Source organism: Podarcis bocagei (assembly GCF_964188305.1).
Source record: "Podarcis bocagei genome assembly, chromosome: 14".
NCBI classification, from domain to species: Eukaryota; Metazoa; Chordata; class Lepidosauria; order Squamata; family Lacertidae; genus Podarcis; species Podarcis bocagei.
Window position 1 is genome coordinate 42,214,059 of NC_138139.1, and position 16,303 is coordinate 42,230,361.

A 16,303-nucleotide genomic window follows, 5' to 3' on the forward strand; every position below is an offset into this window, starting at 1 on the left:
AGAAGCTTTGAGCTATGTCGTGCAGGGCCACCCAAGACAGACAGGTCATAGTCAAGAGTTTAGACTAAATGTGATCCACCTGGAGAAGGAACTGGCAAACCATGCTGTGGTTCATGGGGTCATGGAGAGTGGAACACAACTAAGATGACTAAACAACAACAACAACCATTTTCCTTATTTTCCTTTTCCCCAAAGGTTGTAAGCTTTCCTGACAGAAGAACCCTCACACTAAGAAGAACCCCTCCCACCTCTCCTAAGGAGAACATCTTGTGTCTTGCTTTCCTCGTGTGGCTCGATCTCGTTGGAGAGGGAAGCTTTAATCATGCCTCTTGCTACCAACACAAAGAGCAATGAATGGAGCGACTTGTTGGCTTTCAAAAGCCCTCGATAAATTTCTTCACTTGGCTCTGTATATGAAAGCAATAACAAATGCTCCTATATTAAAAGGCAGGCCTTTTGTTGAAAATGTGCCTTGCGCTTTTTTGCCGATAATGCACTGCCTAGTGCACAAATCCTTTACCCTCCTCAGCAATAGCTCCATGCTGACACCAGTGCTGATTCAGAAGCACTTGACACTGGTCATGCCCTTATCTTCAGGCCAAACTACATGGGACATGCATTGTGCAAACCATCAGTAGCTCTTCAGAATCTCTGGCAGAGATCTTCCCCATCCCTTAATCCTTACAGCTCACATGTTGGCAGTCTATGAGCCGTTTGAAGCCCCCAGAGTCCTCCAGCATGGCCTACTTGCAGAATGGCACCCGCTGTTGAATTCAGCTACATATCTGCAGAGTTCATGCTCTCCCAAGTTCCCACACTGCCCTCCCCATTTTCCCCAGTGGCGTAGCAAGCATTGCCAGTGCCCGGGGCAAGAAAAGGATTGTGCCACTTAACCTCCTTGCAGGCATTGGTTGGGAGGCAACAGGCAGACTTTGCTGTGCCCCTGGGGTGGTCTGTCAGCGTTAACTAAATTGAATTCCTCCCCCATCCCTATGTATGAACCTCAATCTACATCCGCTTCAGCAATTGGCAAGAGCTGGTATAGAACCCAGGCAGCACAGTACAAATACCTGTACAAAATCCAGCAGCCACCGGGAAGCACAACTCTCGCAAGCACCGAGCGTTGCCAGACTGTGCTGACTAACGTAGACCGAGACAGTCTGAAAGGTGAGGAGCAAAAAGGCAAAGCTGATTTGAGACTAGGAAAACGTGGGAGGTAAATATTGTGACACGGCAGGCTGTTAAAGGAGTACGGTGTGTGCTTTAGGATAATCTGTGCTGAACAATCGATGCACAGGCACTCACAGGGCCTCAGTGGATGAGTTGACTAAAGAAAAAGAAGAAAACGACAGTTCACTGGGGATAGAGAATTAGATTTCGTAAGTACCCACTCCTGTCAAGCAAGAGCACTACAGGAGTGGGCCTGTCAATGTGCTGAATTTCTATGGTGTCCTTTTGAATTTTAATTGCACATCTCACATCCATAGTGTCAGGGACAGGGCAGAGGAGGAATGGTGGAGAGCGCCTCCCCAGCCTGAGCCTTCCAGAGAAGAAGAAGACTGTTCAGAATTACAACAGGGGTTTGAGGGAGGTCACAGCTCAGAGGCAGATGAGGGGGAAAGCTGGGAAATAATGGGAGAGGAGGAGGAGGAAGGGGAAGCACCAGGATGGCAACAGCTGATGCACATAGTGTCTTTAGAAAGCATTCCAGACCCACCTCTACCAGAACCGGGCGAGCCTTGAAAGTAGTAGAGCAAAGGGCTCAGAAGCAAAGGGCCCTCAGCACCACCCATAGGGGAGAAGGTCACAATTGATGCACAATAGCATTCCTTCAGTGGTGTAGTGGTTAAGAGCAGTAGACTCATAATCTGGTGAACCGGGTTCATGTGTCTGCTCCTTCATATGCAGCTGCTGGGTTACCTTGGGCAGTCACACTTCTCTGAAGTCTCTCAGCCCCACTCACCTCACAGAGTGTTTGTTGTGGGGGAACAAGGGAAAGGAGAATGTTAGCCGCTTTGAGACTCCTTCGGGTAGTGATAAAGCGGGATATCAAATCCAAACTCTTCTTCTTCTATTCTCCCAGTGGTCATTCCTCCTCTGGTCACTGCTACGGATGCACAAGCTGACTGTCTGTCTCTAGGCACTACGGTCATCTGCAAGGGATTCCCACACAACAGGGTTAATGTTGCCAGCCTTCATGTTAAGCATCTTTGTAATACAAGAGTTGGTCTGCCAAGAGGCCTGGTGCCTGAAGCCAGCTCCAGGTAGAGCACCTCCTTGGGGTTCCACGGGTTAAGAATTGAAGGGAGACACACGTCTCTAGGTCAGTGGTCACGTCTGCACGCAGAGAATGAAGACTTCTTTTCAGGCTAATGTGTGGCTTTCTGGGCACAGGTGACAGGCAACAATCAATTGGGAAGCCAGCAGAAATGACAGCGTGGTACACGTTTTTTATGCCAACAGATCTGTGACTAAAAGCTAACCTGTCAAAGAGAAATGGCCCGCAGCAATGGCCTGGTTTCAAGATGGTGAGATGCTGGGGGTATAACAGCTCACAATAAATCAATGACTTCAGATGGAAGAGGAGAGGCTCGTGCAAATAGATCACGTCGTCCTGGTGTGTGTGTGCATTGGTGTGCCTTGCAAGCTCCTCTTGACACCAGCCAGGTGGCGGGTGATGGAGGTTGAGAGTGCACCCTTATTTGTTTAAGGGCATTAGACAGTATGCCTTAAATTAGTCACGGCAGCGGTGGCTGCAATGGATATTTTTGTGACGGGAGGAGGGAAAACATCTCTAATCAGTGTTGCAGGGTCAATAGCGAAAGGTCAGGGATTAAAAGGAGAGAGAGAGAGGCAGAGACGGAGCTGGGGTCTTCGTTAGATATTTAATAGCAATAATCTTGGGGTGGCACAGCCAAATTTGATTTCAATTTCCAACAAAGGAGAGTGCTCTTTTTCTTTGGTAGCCATGTCTGAGGAATCATTCAGTGTTTGTCCAGACAAGTGGGACCTGCAAGTAGGGATGTGTGGAGGCCTTTTTTGTGTGCAGGGAGATCTATACTATTGATCTTATATCATTTGGCCTGCTTTGATTTAACAAACTGTTTTTTAACTCCAGCTGCTTCTGCCTCACATTTTTCTCCCTCCGGCTTCCTGCTCTGAAACATAGAGCGGCAAAATCGTCAAAACTCCTTGCTGGGGGAGGGGGCAGAGTGGGCACTGTAGAAAAGAAGCTTATTTCATATGCCACAGTGGCATATGAGACAAGCTGCTGTTACTGTGCTGCCTACTGCTCCAAATGGTGAGGAGTTCTGTTGATTTCTTTTGGGTTTATCTTTATAATTGTTGTTTTTTTAAAGGAGCTTGGAGATGGTGTAATAAATACATGACTCATTCTATCCACACGTACCCTTCCCAGCTGACAGAGAGCCCGTATGTTTTATGGGTTTGTTTCTTCAGTTATTAAAACATTTATATGCCACCTCTCAATCAAAGACTCTCTCTCTCTCCACCTATAGTGTAACATTATATGTAAGTATAAAAAATCCATTTGGTAAAAATACAGACAAATAAAACAAAAGTGATCAAATGTCCTGTCAGTAACATCGTTTCACACTGAATCACATTAAACACTAGTGAGAATAAAACCATCATTATTTGTCTCCTAACAGCCGCTGGCGAGGGCTCCTCATGAATGAATAAGGGGAAGATGCTCCAGGCTCCACAAAGGATGGTCACATATCCTGCTTCACAGAGAGCAGTTCTCTATTTGAAGGCAACCTCTTGTATGAATACAGGAATGGAGGAAGATAGGAAGATTAGTTCTTCTAATGATTCGGACTGCTGGTCTATCTAGCACCCTATCAACTATAGATTTTGGAAAGCAGTTTGCTTGTTTGTCTGTCTGTCTGTCTGTCTGTCTGTCTGTCCTCTATAGGTTCAGCCGTTTATTGAGATATCATCACCAAACTCAGCTCCAGGTTCCTCAACATGGTGGCAGTCTTTGTCGCTGTTTGGTCACCAGGCACCATTTTGAATCAAGATGGTGGACTGAAAAGTGACAAATGGCAGAACTTTCTTTGGTTTTTTTGTCATAGGCTTGACCGCCGCTCTAAATAGCATCGCCAAACTCAGCATGAGGGTTCCCAAAATGGGGTTGGGGTTCTTCAGTGACGTTTGGATGCCAAGCGCCATTTTGAATGACAATATCATGGGGCGGAAAACTCCTTCGTCAACCTGCTTGGTCTGTCCCCTGGAGCCAGCTCTTCACTCCCTAGACTACTGAATCCGTCCCTGGCTTGAGACCCTTCTTGGAGGCCCAATCTCACCTCCCCCATCCTGCTAGGTCCCTCACTAGGGTTGTACAGCTCCCTGAGCATCTCCCATTCCCTCTTGGGTTCTCACCATTCCCTCCATGACATCTCCACAGGACTCAGGATACTGCTAGACCTGCTAGGTGGACCTGTGGTTTGGCTCAGTAGAAAACAGCTTCTTAAAGTCCTAAGATCTTATTCACATGAAAGTTATTTTTTTACTTGGGTGCTTGGGTATGTGTACACAAACTCAGGTATGTGCAGACCCGTGGGAGTATTTTGTACTCGGGTAACCATAAATATATGGCAATATTTGGTAGTCAGGTATCCATAGTCACGTTTATACACTAATGCTCATCTACAAGTTCAAAAAACAAAGTGAGGCTCAGCCCTTAATGCGGCTTAAAATATCACGTTGTTTCTTAAACACAGACACAACGTCACTGCTCTGTCCATCTCTTTCTTCTCCACTTTTCAAGGGGGAAACCTGGAAGATTAAAGTCTCTGAACACCATTTGATCTTTTTCTCTCTCTCTGCCTCTCTCCACCCGCCCATTGTAAACAAGTACCAAAGGGAAAGCACACGTGGTCTTTAATTACAACCAAATGAATGACTCAGTTACGCCTTACTTATTTATTTAGGAGCTCCAGTCCCATCTTTTGTAAAGCGTTTGGTTTGGAGACACGATTACAGCATTAATGACACTAATTATTCTCAGCTAGGACAGGAGCTGTAGCTAATGAGTGGAATTTTTTCCTTTCCCGAACCCATTGAATAAGAAGATGGGGATGACAACACAGCAAAAAATTCCCCCATTACGTATAGATGACACCTTCCCCTAGATGGCACCTTTGTTGCCCATAGTAATAGAATCATAAAATTGTACTGTTGGAAGGGACCCCTAGGGTCATCTAGTCCAACCCCCTGCTGCAGTGCAGGAATATCAACTAAAGTATCCACGACAGATGCATGCAAAGCGCATGCTCTACCGCTGAATTTATTCACCATCCCTATTTATGTGTGCCAGGTCACACAGCTGGGGCTGACTTCAGCCTGAACAGAAGGGAGTCTCTGGTCACCTCATCTTTCTGCGCCACAGTTGAAAGTTCCTCCCCCAGCGGGTTTTCCAGTTAGCAGCTGATTTGGCACTCCTGAATCTGCTCTCCCCTTTATCACAGTGGCGTGCGGGAAGATAAACTGTGCAGCCCCTGTTTGATTTGTTTCAAGGGAGGAAGAAATTAAAAGGGCTCCTGTGTATTGCAGTAATTAAATTCCTAATCAGTGACAGCACATTTAGGAGAGATTTATGGGGTTTTAATGACTGAGACGAATGCACAACAGACACTGCCACAGTGAGAGCCATGCAGTCAGAGTCACGTAGGTCAAGCGGGAAGGGGACTCTGTGCTAGGTCTCTCCTCGAGGAAATGCCATTCTCCTCCTCCTTTTTTAAAACTAGGGCTTAACTTCATTGCCTTCCTTGATTACCGTCAGCGGAAGGCTTGCTAAGGACAAATCAATGTGATCTGATCGGTCATCATTAACATTTTTTTAAAAAAATGAAATCGCCCCTGCAACAAATAGAAAAATGCAGACTTAAGTTAAGTGGATACCAGGGACTGCTTGGGCACATAAGAATGGCGGGAAGAACCAGCTGGGGAACCCCCAAAGGCTCAGAGCCAAGGGATTTGGGGTGGGATGACAACGAGCGGTCAGAGGGAGAAGAGGGACGGAGCTGGAAGGAGATGTCGGAAGCTGAAGAGATAACAGGGTTTAGTGAGCGGGGAGAGTCTGTTGCAGAGAGAAGCCCAGAAGCAGAAAAGGAGGGAGGCTAAGAGGCAGAGAAGAGTCAGGCTTGTGAAGAGGAATGGGTGTCTCCACCTCCTGCTGCAACAAGCTCCACCCCCCCCCCATCTCCCAGAACCAGGAGAGGCATGAAGCAGGAGGAACAATGGCGGACATGCAGGCGCAGTCTCAAATTGCTTTGAAAGAGCTCCACTGAAGAGGTGGAGATATAGGTGACTGTGGGGCGGCAGGGACCTTTAGTTTTGACCACTTCTTCATGGGCCAAGACCTGTCAGAGATGAATGGCTGTGTTCACTATGCTTGACACTCCTGTGTTTTCCTAACGAAGAGTTAATTGCAACTTACTTGGTGTGATCTACTGCAACGGTTTTTAATTCTCAGATCTTTTGTATTTTATTGTGATATTCATTGGTGCAGCGGAAAGTGGCATGCAGGGGAGAGCAGCTCTAGGGTTTCGCTCCAGGATAACGGATGGGATTCTCCTTGCTCTGGCAAGTGAGTGAGGCGATAAGGAAACTTTCATATTTGCTTGGTCAGGGAATGCCATCAAAGGAAAGGAAAGCTGTGTTTGCAGATTGTTTCAGAAAGTTTTTAAAGATGACTTTATTGTCTTATCGCTCACCTGGGAGGAAAGGCAGGATATAAATTAAATTAAATTAGACAGACAGACAGACAGTCAGTCAGATTTGTATACTGTCCTATACCTTTAGGTCTTAGGGCAGTTTACAACAAATCTACAGTAAATAAAAGCGAACATTTGGTAGGTTTACTTATAAATGTGAACTGAATCAAATTTCTCCCTCAGCCCTACCTGGAAGCACAGAGATAGACAGAGAGAGAGGCAGACAGAAAGGTGTGGCAGAAAGACAGAACCATATTTGATCAAAGGCACCTTCCTGTTTCAGGAGATCTGACCTTTTTTAAAAAAATGGAATTTCCTTCTTGCTTCCTTTGGGTGGCCTCTGAGCCCCCCCCCCCGGTTCCTTTCCTCATTTCAATCCAGAGTATAATGCAACACGCTGTGTATGTGCTTTGTTTGCGCGACTGCACACCAGGCAGCCAAAAGACGAGCCGGAGCAAATGACAAACTTAATCTCAGGCCTGCCTGGTTAAACTCCAGTGCTTCTATATTCATTACAATTGTGCTGATTGATTATTCGATTCAGCCCTTCATTGCTATAGCTACCGCATGGAGGTAGCTTAGGTGATTGCTTCGCAAAGCCTGTTGTCTTTTTATTTTATTTTCTTCCTGGGAGAGGGGGACCTGCTGAGGGGCATTGGGGGCGGGTGTTGATTCCCTGCAGCGACAAGCCAGATTGAGCCATGTGCAGAGATTTCAAGCCATACAGGCCCAGGAGCTGCATTGATTTCCCTCGTGGAACCATGGCGATTCTTGTTCCCCATCTATTGAGCCTTTAAAGGTAATGGGGAAACTGCATGTGGAGTCAGGCTGGCTTACGGCGGGGAAGCAGATCACAGAAAGATCGTCCATTTCTTCCATCTATTTTATTTCACATTTTAATATACATTTTAAAAGGTTGTGTGCCCAGTATACAACAATGCAAAAATGCCACAAGAGAGATAGGTAGGTATTTATGTGCATCAGCTGGGGGTTAGATAATATTTGGTTCATGTGCTTCTTGCCTGTAATTTCTGTAAAGATGGCCAAATCAGATTTTCCTCCCAAAAATTCCAGGTAAAACTTCTGAATGGTATCTGGCCTAAATTTCCGCAGATTATTAACAGGGGCTGGCTAGATTTTTCCTCCTGGCTGCACAAATCATGACCAGTTGCTGTTACAATTTTTAATTTGGTTACGTTCTCTATGTTATTTTTTTTAATAAAAAAAATCTTCTATATTTTAAGTTATCATGTTGTATAGCTTATTTTAGACGTGTTGTAGATATTCCTAACACCTTATATCATACATAAACTCAAGCCTTATGACAAACAGTTGAGGGAGATGGGTATGTTTAGACTGAGAGGTGCTAAGATAGCCATCTTCAAATATCTGAAGGGCTGTCACATGAAAGATGGGGCAAGCTTGTTTTCTGCTGCTCCAGGGGGTAGGACCTGAACTGAAATATACTCAGAGTCGCAAAGTGATTTCATGCTCTTTATTCAGCTCATAGTGGTGAGGAGGAATGAATGAAAGTCCCCTTACAGTATCTGCTTTATATACATTATTTACACAATGGGCTGCACATGATTGGCTAATTCCGGAATTCTGCTGTAAACCAATCAGGTTGTGGATTCACTTCTATCTGGAGCAGGATTGGGTGGTTCCTGACAACCAATCATACTGCTGCATTGTTCTAGGACCAATCAGACTGCTGCATTCTGAATCCTATTGTTCTAGGACCAATCAGACTGCTGCAGTTTGGATCCTATTCAACTCAGTACATAACATGAACCAATGTATTCAAGTTACAGGGAAGGAGATTCTGACTAAATGTAATTTTTGATGGTAAGAGCTGTTGGACCGTGGAACAGGCTACCTGGCAAGGCGGTGAACTGTCTTTCATTGGTTTTAAAACATAGCTTGTGCCATAGACTGGTCTGATGGAGAGGAATGTTGGGAGGAACCAGCTGGGGAACCCTCAAGGGAAGACGAAGGCTTAGAGCGCAGGGACAGGACGGTGGTGGGACAATGATGAGTGGTCAGAGGGAGAAGACTGGGAAGAGGAAGTGTTGGATGCTGAAGGAAGCTTAGTGAGCTGGGAGAGTCGGTGGCAGAGAGAAGCCCAGATTTGGAGGCAGAAGCTGAAGCAGAAGGGTGGGAGGAGGACGCCAAGAGGCAGAGATGAGTCCGGCTGGTGAATAGTCATGGGTGTCTCCTCCTCCTGCTGTGACCAGCTCCCCTCCCCCTTGTCTCCCAGAACCAGAAGTGGCATGAAAAGGGCGGAGGATAGGTTGGCTTCATGCGTACACAGTCTCCAATTGCTGTGGGAAGCTGGGGACTTCCAGTCTTGGCAACTGATCCATGGACCTAATAAAGAGTTAACTCCAACTTGCACGGTGTGATTTACTGGTGGCTCACTCCTGACAGGTTGGACGGCCGCCTGTCAGGGATTGTTCATCTGTGGTTCCTGCATTGCCCAAGGGGTTTGACAAGATTACCTTTGATGAAAACTGGATTGAATTTCTCTCCCACCCCTAAAAAAAGACTGTTGTGCTGGGATAGAGGGAAAAGCGATCCGGAGGGAAGCAGGCCTCTCAAGCACAATTGTCCTTTATGAGAACAGAAAAATGAAACTGCACACATCCACCAGAGCTCTGCAGTATGCAAACTACAGGAAGTCAAGAGGTCCAAAAGGCATTACACCGCAACACAGTGTCACCCACATACAGAACAAAGACAACCAGAACCTACCACCTTCCCAAATGTACTTTCAAAGCATTTTAAGGTCATAAATATGTACCTCCCTCCTTGATCGACTCGGCTGATCTCATTGTAAATTCACGTCCACTGTCTTTGCATTGCATGCCGGGGGGGGGGGCGAGGGGGGGGGAGCGGCGGCTGAAAACTCTCAGGTTCTTTGTTGTGTCTGGAGAGCCTTGCATACGCTCAGATTAATTGCAGGCTGCTGCCAAGGCTGAGCCATCAAATCCAGCCTGGGAGAAGTAATAGCTTGATTATTATTTAACAATCTAGGCCTGCCAAGCCACCTCTTATTTGCTGCGCTTGCTGTGCTTTGGAGTGTTTTTAAAAAGCAGAGGGGAGGAGGGAGAAGCTAAAGAGAAAAGTCAGCAGGAGTTCACCAATAAATGCTTCGGGCCTGGCTACCTCCTCTTCATCTTCGCCATACTAAAAAGCTGCTTCCGAATGCACCATAGCTGTGAAGGACGTTAAATGCTTTGATGAGGGAACAGCCAGAGGATTCACAAACTCTTACGTGATCTACACCAGGCATTGAAAGCAGTATTCTTCCCTCAAAGACAGCGGAAGAGGTGCTATTCTCCTGGCGCAGCTAAGATCCACAGCATCCCCTGGAGAGAGGAAAGCTTTGTTAAACCACTCTTAGAATTACAGTGGACGCTCGGGTTGCAAACGTGTTCCGTGCGGGAGGCACGTTCGCAATCCGCAGCATTCGCAACCTGAGATCTATGCGTCTGCGCACGCGCGGGCCACGATTTGGCGCTTCTGCGCATGCGCAAAGCACAATTTAGTGCTTCTGCGCATGTGCCGAAACCCGGAAGTAATCGTTCCGGTGCTTCTGGGTTCAGTGTGGTGCGCAACCCGAAATCGCGCAACCCAAAGTGTCTGTAATCCGAGGTATGACTGTATAGCTCTGTGAGGGGAATAGAGGCCTCCTAACAATTCTTAGCACCCTGAACAAACTACAACTCCCAGGATTCTTTGTTAAAAATGGCATAGTAGTTGTCATGGTCTGGTTGGACGCAGAGGAATGGTGGGAGGAACCAGCTGGGAAGCCCCAAGGGAAGAAGGCTGAGAGCCTGGGGATTGGTGGTGGGACAATGATGACTGGCTAACATTCTACCCAGCTCTGATTGGTTGTTGGGTCACCAGGAGGCTGACCTGGGGTCTGTCTGTCACAGATGGCTTTTCTAATGCATTTTGTTGTTTTGAATTTGTTTTGTATTTTTATATTGTATGAAGCTGCCTTGGGCAGGCATACATGATTACAAATAAACAAAGGCACCATGGGATGCTGTGGTAGAGATCCCTCCCCTCCCCGAATTGCTATTTTTCATTCATCCTGAGGCCATAAAGTTCTCATAGCCACACGGGACCTCAAGATAGGCAGGAGATATTTGATACAAAGGTTTATCATATCAGTGGGCCACAGTCTTGGATATTTTTGACACCTGGAAGCCAATTTTCTTGCAGCGCCATCATGAAATATTTATTGAACTGAAGATCGAGCTTCATTCCTGCCAACCCAGTCCAAAATGTTTTGCTGCCTGAGGCAAAAGCACAATATGTTGCAGTGCCACAAGCAGAATCCATGGGCAGTTGCACATTATTTCAACATTAGTGATAGGATAGGGCCAGTAGTTATTTGTCATTTGCAAGATTACAAATGAGCTGCAGAGAATGGATTGGAAGGAACAAACTTTACTTAGCAGTGTGCTCTGCCAAACTATATACAAAACAGAAACTTAGCTTCTTTTCCCTGCTAGTGTCACCCAGAACTGCTTCTTCCCCATACAACCATTTCTAAAACACTTTCTCACATTATAGTGTCTTCTACTAAATCCTAGGGGAGCAGCCTTGCTTAGGGGAGGGGAGCAGTCAGTATTCTGAGGGCCGTATACCAGTGATGGACAGGGCCAGATACAAAAGTGGGTGGAGCAACACTCCCATCAGCTTGGCCAATGGGAAAGGCAGAAGGGATTCAGGATGCATGTCGTTTTGTGCCATGCTCAAATAGGATCCAGCTGACTCGCACGAGAACGCAGCACCACTGTGACAGCAGCTCTGGAGGAGGAAAACGGGACATTTCGGGATCATGTCAGAAGTCAGGATGGCTCCTGTAATTCAGGGATGTCCTGGAGAAATCGGGACACTCGAAGGGCATATATCTGCCCAGTGGAGTCTTGCAAATGGGGCACTGCCCCACCAATCTCAGCCAGCTCTCAGCTGTCCCCCTGCCTGCCTCCTTATTTACATCCAGTCCAGGGATCGGCTCTGCTTGTGACAGCTTCCTACTCCTTCACACTCCCAGTGCCACCCTTGTAGAACTCAGCAGGGAGGAGGATGGAACAAAAGCAGAATTAATTGGCACTGCCTGTCATTGGCTCTGGCGCCACCTAGTGTTGGCCTCCTTGCCTTCTGCCCTATCAGTTCCAGTGGGCACCAGCCACCACTGCATCTGCTCTGGATATTTTCTGGGATGTAAACACTGACACACCACTCAAAGGAAATAAATAAACAGAACACAATAGGCAGGCAGCCCCCTGGAGCTGAGGATTTTATTAGAATACAAACAGGTATTGCCAAACACAATATAACCTCTACTTATGAAAATATCAACAATTACAGTTGAAATAGGCAGTAGTAGTAAGTCACCTTAGAAGAACAGTTTGCACCTATTATTTCTGGTTTTTTTTTTCTTTTTAAATAAAAACTTTGTTCATAACGTTTTGGCTTTTTTATTTTAAAAAATTAAGCACATAGAAGGGTAACTTGTTGTCTGGCCTGATATAACCAGCAGTCTTTCTTTTCCCTTCCTGTTACAACTGGAGGCGCTAAAATCAATTAAAAATACAGGAAGCTTCCCTCTCTTTGTCTTCCACCAGGGTCTCGATTATATTTTCTTTTGGCCTTGGTTAAATACTCAATGTGTGGATGTTGGAGGATACAAATAATCCAGCAAGACACTTCTGAGTTATCAACAGTCATTGCATTCCGTATCAATAAACCAAGGAAATAGAATAAAGTCCTCAAAGGTAAGCCAAGGTGACAGAGGCTCAAGCAATTGCTTGAGGAGGCTGGAGGTGCCCTCTGGTCCTTCCCAACAAGATTTTGTGCGTAGCTTGGTTGGACCAGGATGCAAAATATGACCCTTCTCCCATACACAAGTAAGCAGTGAGCCTGTCACATGTGCCAATGTGTCCTTCAATAAAAACACCACCAGAAGTAACGAGGCAGAGCTTCTTCTTCACCCAGGCATAGTCCAGTGGCAGAGGGTCCCTTTTGCAAACTGAAGATGCAAGATTTGGTCCCCAGCAGCTCTTGTTATGACAGGTGTGGGGAACCTTTGACCTTCCGGCTGTTGCTGAACTACAACTCCTGTTAGCGTCAGCAAGCATGGCCAATGGCCAGGGGTGATGGGAGTTGTAGTTCAGCAACATCTGGAGGGCTGGGAATTCTTCACATCTGTGCTAGAAGATTGTGAGAAGGAACATAAGAAGGCTATTTATTGATGGGCAATAGCGGGTGGTGGATTGGGGCGATGGCACTCCCTTGATTTCTGGTCCCCTGCCTCCCTGCTGTGAGGGGGTGAGGTGACGCAGTGCGAATGCATCTGTGCAGCCAATTCAGCACCCCTGCTGGTGCAAGTGCCCTGCACTGACCTTGCTGCCACCTTTCCCCTCTCACCCTCTGTTCTGGCACGCAGCAGCAGTGTGGCTAGTCAGAGGTCGGGTGAGAACCACTGCTTCACTCTGTCATCCACTGCTGTACATCGAGCCCAGTATGGATTTCCTCTGGCTGCCAGTGGCTCTTGATGGTCTCGGGGAGAACTTTCCTCATCGCCTGCTTCCTGGCCTGATAAAACTCCTCTTCAAAAGCAGAGAAAAAGGAGACAGATTTGCACAAAGTGTTCATGTTCTAATTTGTATGCAAATTGAGAAATTATGGCTAAATTTGAAACTGAAATGCACAACACTATAGCAGGGAAGACTGTGACCAGGTGATCTGTGCTGTTGCCCAGTCTGTGGTCCAGGTGCTGACCGTTGATGATGGGCAACTCAAAGCCCCTCTTGCTATCCTTCTGTTTTTTAAGAGATTTATACATTGTGCCTGGAAGGATAAACACCCACCATCTATTATGCGACAGTGGCTTTTTGGTGGGTTCTCCTCCCTCCCTCCATTCCTGGTTTTCTTTTTCTTTTTCTCTTCCGCCATCTTTGTTAAACTCGCCATTAATTTTCTTTCCCCCCTGTCTTCTGCCATCTTTGTTAAACTTGCCATTAACTTCCTTTTTAAAGATCCCTCCTGCTCCCCCTTCTTAGGGTTGTTTGTCCTTAAACAAGCAAATAAGGATCTTTTTTTTAATTTTAAGACTATGACTTGGGGCTGTCCAATGAAGCTGAATGTTGGAACGCTGGAAGTTCCTTGTGGAATTTTGCTCCCAGAAGATGTAGTGATGGTCAACAACTTGGATGGAGGATAAAGCTATTGGTTGCTATGTTCTAACTACACTGCCAGCTGCTGTGAGCTGCAGGTGGGCTGTTGTGCTTCTTCCCTACTCGCAGGCTTTCCACATTTATCTGGCTGGCCACTGTGAGAACAGGATGGTGGACTAGATGGGCCACTGGCCTGATCTGTCAGGGATCTTCTTATGTTCTTCCTGGAGACACCAGAGATTGAACCTAGGACCTTCTGTGTACAAAGGAGGGTCTCTTCCACTGAACTGTCATAGCAGGCCCCAGAAAGGCCCCAAGAGAGAGAGATACAGGCCATTAAAGCTGACAAACACTGTGGTAGCTCAGTCCTCAGTTATGGGTGGTGATGCTAAAGGAGACTTAATGGCTTCCACAAGCCCCTCCTCTTCCGCCCCTTGTTTGGACAAATCCAAGCCTCCTAAAAAGGGGAGACATTGCGAAAGCTGAGAGGGCTGGTAGGGCATGCAATGGAAGCACCAAAGGCAGACCTTTATTCTCGTCTTTTAAAAATAGTAAAAGTATATGGCAATTGATTTCCACCTAGAAGGTTTAAAAAGTTTTTTTTTTTTAATAATAGGAAAAGAAATCTAAACATTCAGTTGCTTTTTTTTTTTGCTAACGTAGCAGAGTTAAATGCAGACTATAAATAGTTTAAACCTCCCACTCCCCAGTTATCAGATGCATTTTTTTTAAAAAAAGGATATATTGCACTTTGATGTATACAATCACGTTAACTCCTTCATCCACCTTCCATTAAGCAAAGTCCAAATGAATGATAAAACAGAGGTGTTACACACACACACCCACCTTAAGAAATGTTCGAAGGTAAACTTTGGTTCATTTCCACTTGCAAAGTGAAAAATGTAGAGGACTGGGAAGTCAAGGATAGGAAGTGGTAGGGGGAGAAAACCAATACTTCGTATAAAATTCAAGCTGATATGCTTGTGCGCTCTTTTCACTGGTCATTATTTTGACAATTAACATTACTTTCTGAGTTTTACTGCAACCAATGTTTTAATATATGAATTGCACAGTATCCAAATCGGGGGAAGGGGAACCCCCAGTGACAGCAATCTCCTCCTTCTCCTACCCACAACCTGCAAGTTGTGGTGCAAACTCACATCTACACAAAAGATCTTTGATAGTTAAGGAGGGTAAGTTTGGTTGTCAGCACTGAACCGAGACTAAAACCTGGCTTACAGGTGCCCTAGAACGGGGATAGTCAATGTGGCGCCCACCAAATATTGCTGTACTACCACTTCCATCGTTCCTTATCATTGCCATGCTGGCTGCAGCTGCTAGGAGTTCTGGTTCAACAACATCTGAAGGGCACCACCTTGCCATGGGGAATGGTGGCGAGTCAGGTGACAACCCTGTGGCTAAGAAGCCATACTAGCATTAAAATAGGATGGCCCAACTTGCCCACGGGGTCCCAAAATCATGGGCTAGACCTGATCATAGCTGTGACTTCCATATAGGGTCAAGGCCCTTAGGGATATAGAATCTCAGTATCCACATAAAACACAGGTGAGTCACTCTCCTTTGGTCTCCTATGAAGATATCAGGCAATTGCCCCGATTCTACACTTTGACCGCATGTGCAAATTTTCATGGTTCTCTCCTGGAAATGGGCCCTTCACTTAATTACAAGCCACAGTTTACCTGCATTTGTTTTCACCGCCACAAATCTATACACCCCGCTTGTGTAATGCTCTGCCCAGAGAGGTTTGCCTGGCGCCTTTGTTAAATATCTTTAGGCACTAGGCAAAAACATTCCTCCTTGACCAGGCCTTTGGCTAATTAAACAATCAATGACCTTTTAAACTGTGTGTGTGTGTTTGTTATTGTTTATATTTGTTATTATGTGAATGCATTGTTGTGTTTTTAGATTGAAAACCGCCCTGAGATGTTCAGATGAAGGGCGGTATTGAATAATAATTATAATAATAATTTATTATTTATATCCCGCCCATCTGGCTGGGCTTCCCCAGCCACTCTGGGCGGCTTCCAACGAAACATTAAAATACAATAATTCATCATATATTAAAAGCTTCCCTAAATTCAGTTTAATAATAATAATAATAATAATAATAATAATAATAATAATAATAATACACCTTTGCAAAAAGGTTGCAAATACATCCTTTCTTTATAGCTGCCGATTGGCAGTGTGGACTCTGCATATCACACAGCCCCCAGCAATGCACTTCCACAACTCTTTGTCATGGGGTTCATATTCCTGTTCCTGAATGCAACAGACGGAAGAACTGGGCTAGCAATGAACAAGGTGATTGAGACATGTGAGGAAACAATGCAGTCCAGTGTGCGGAGG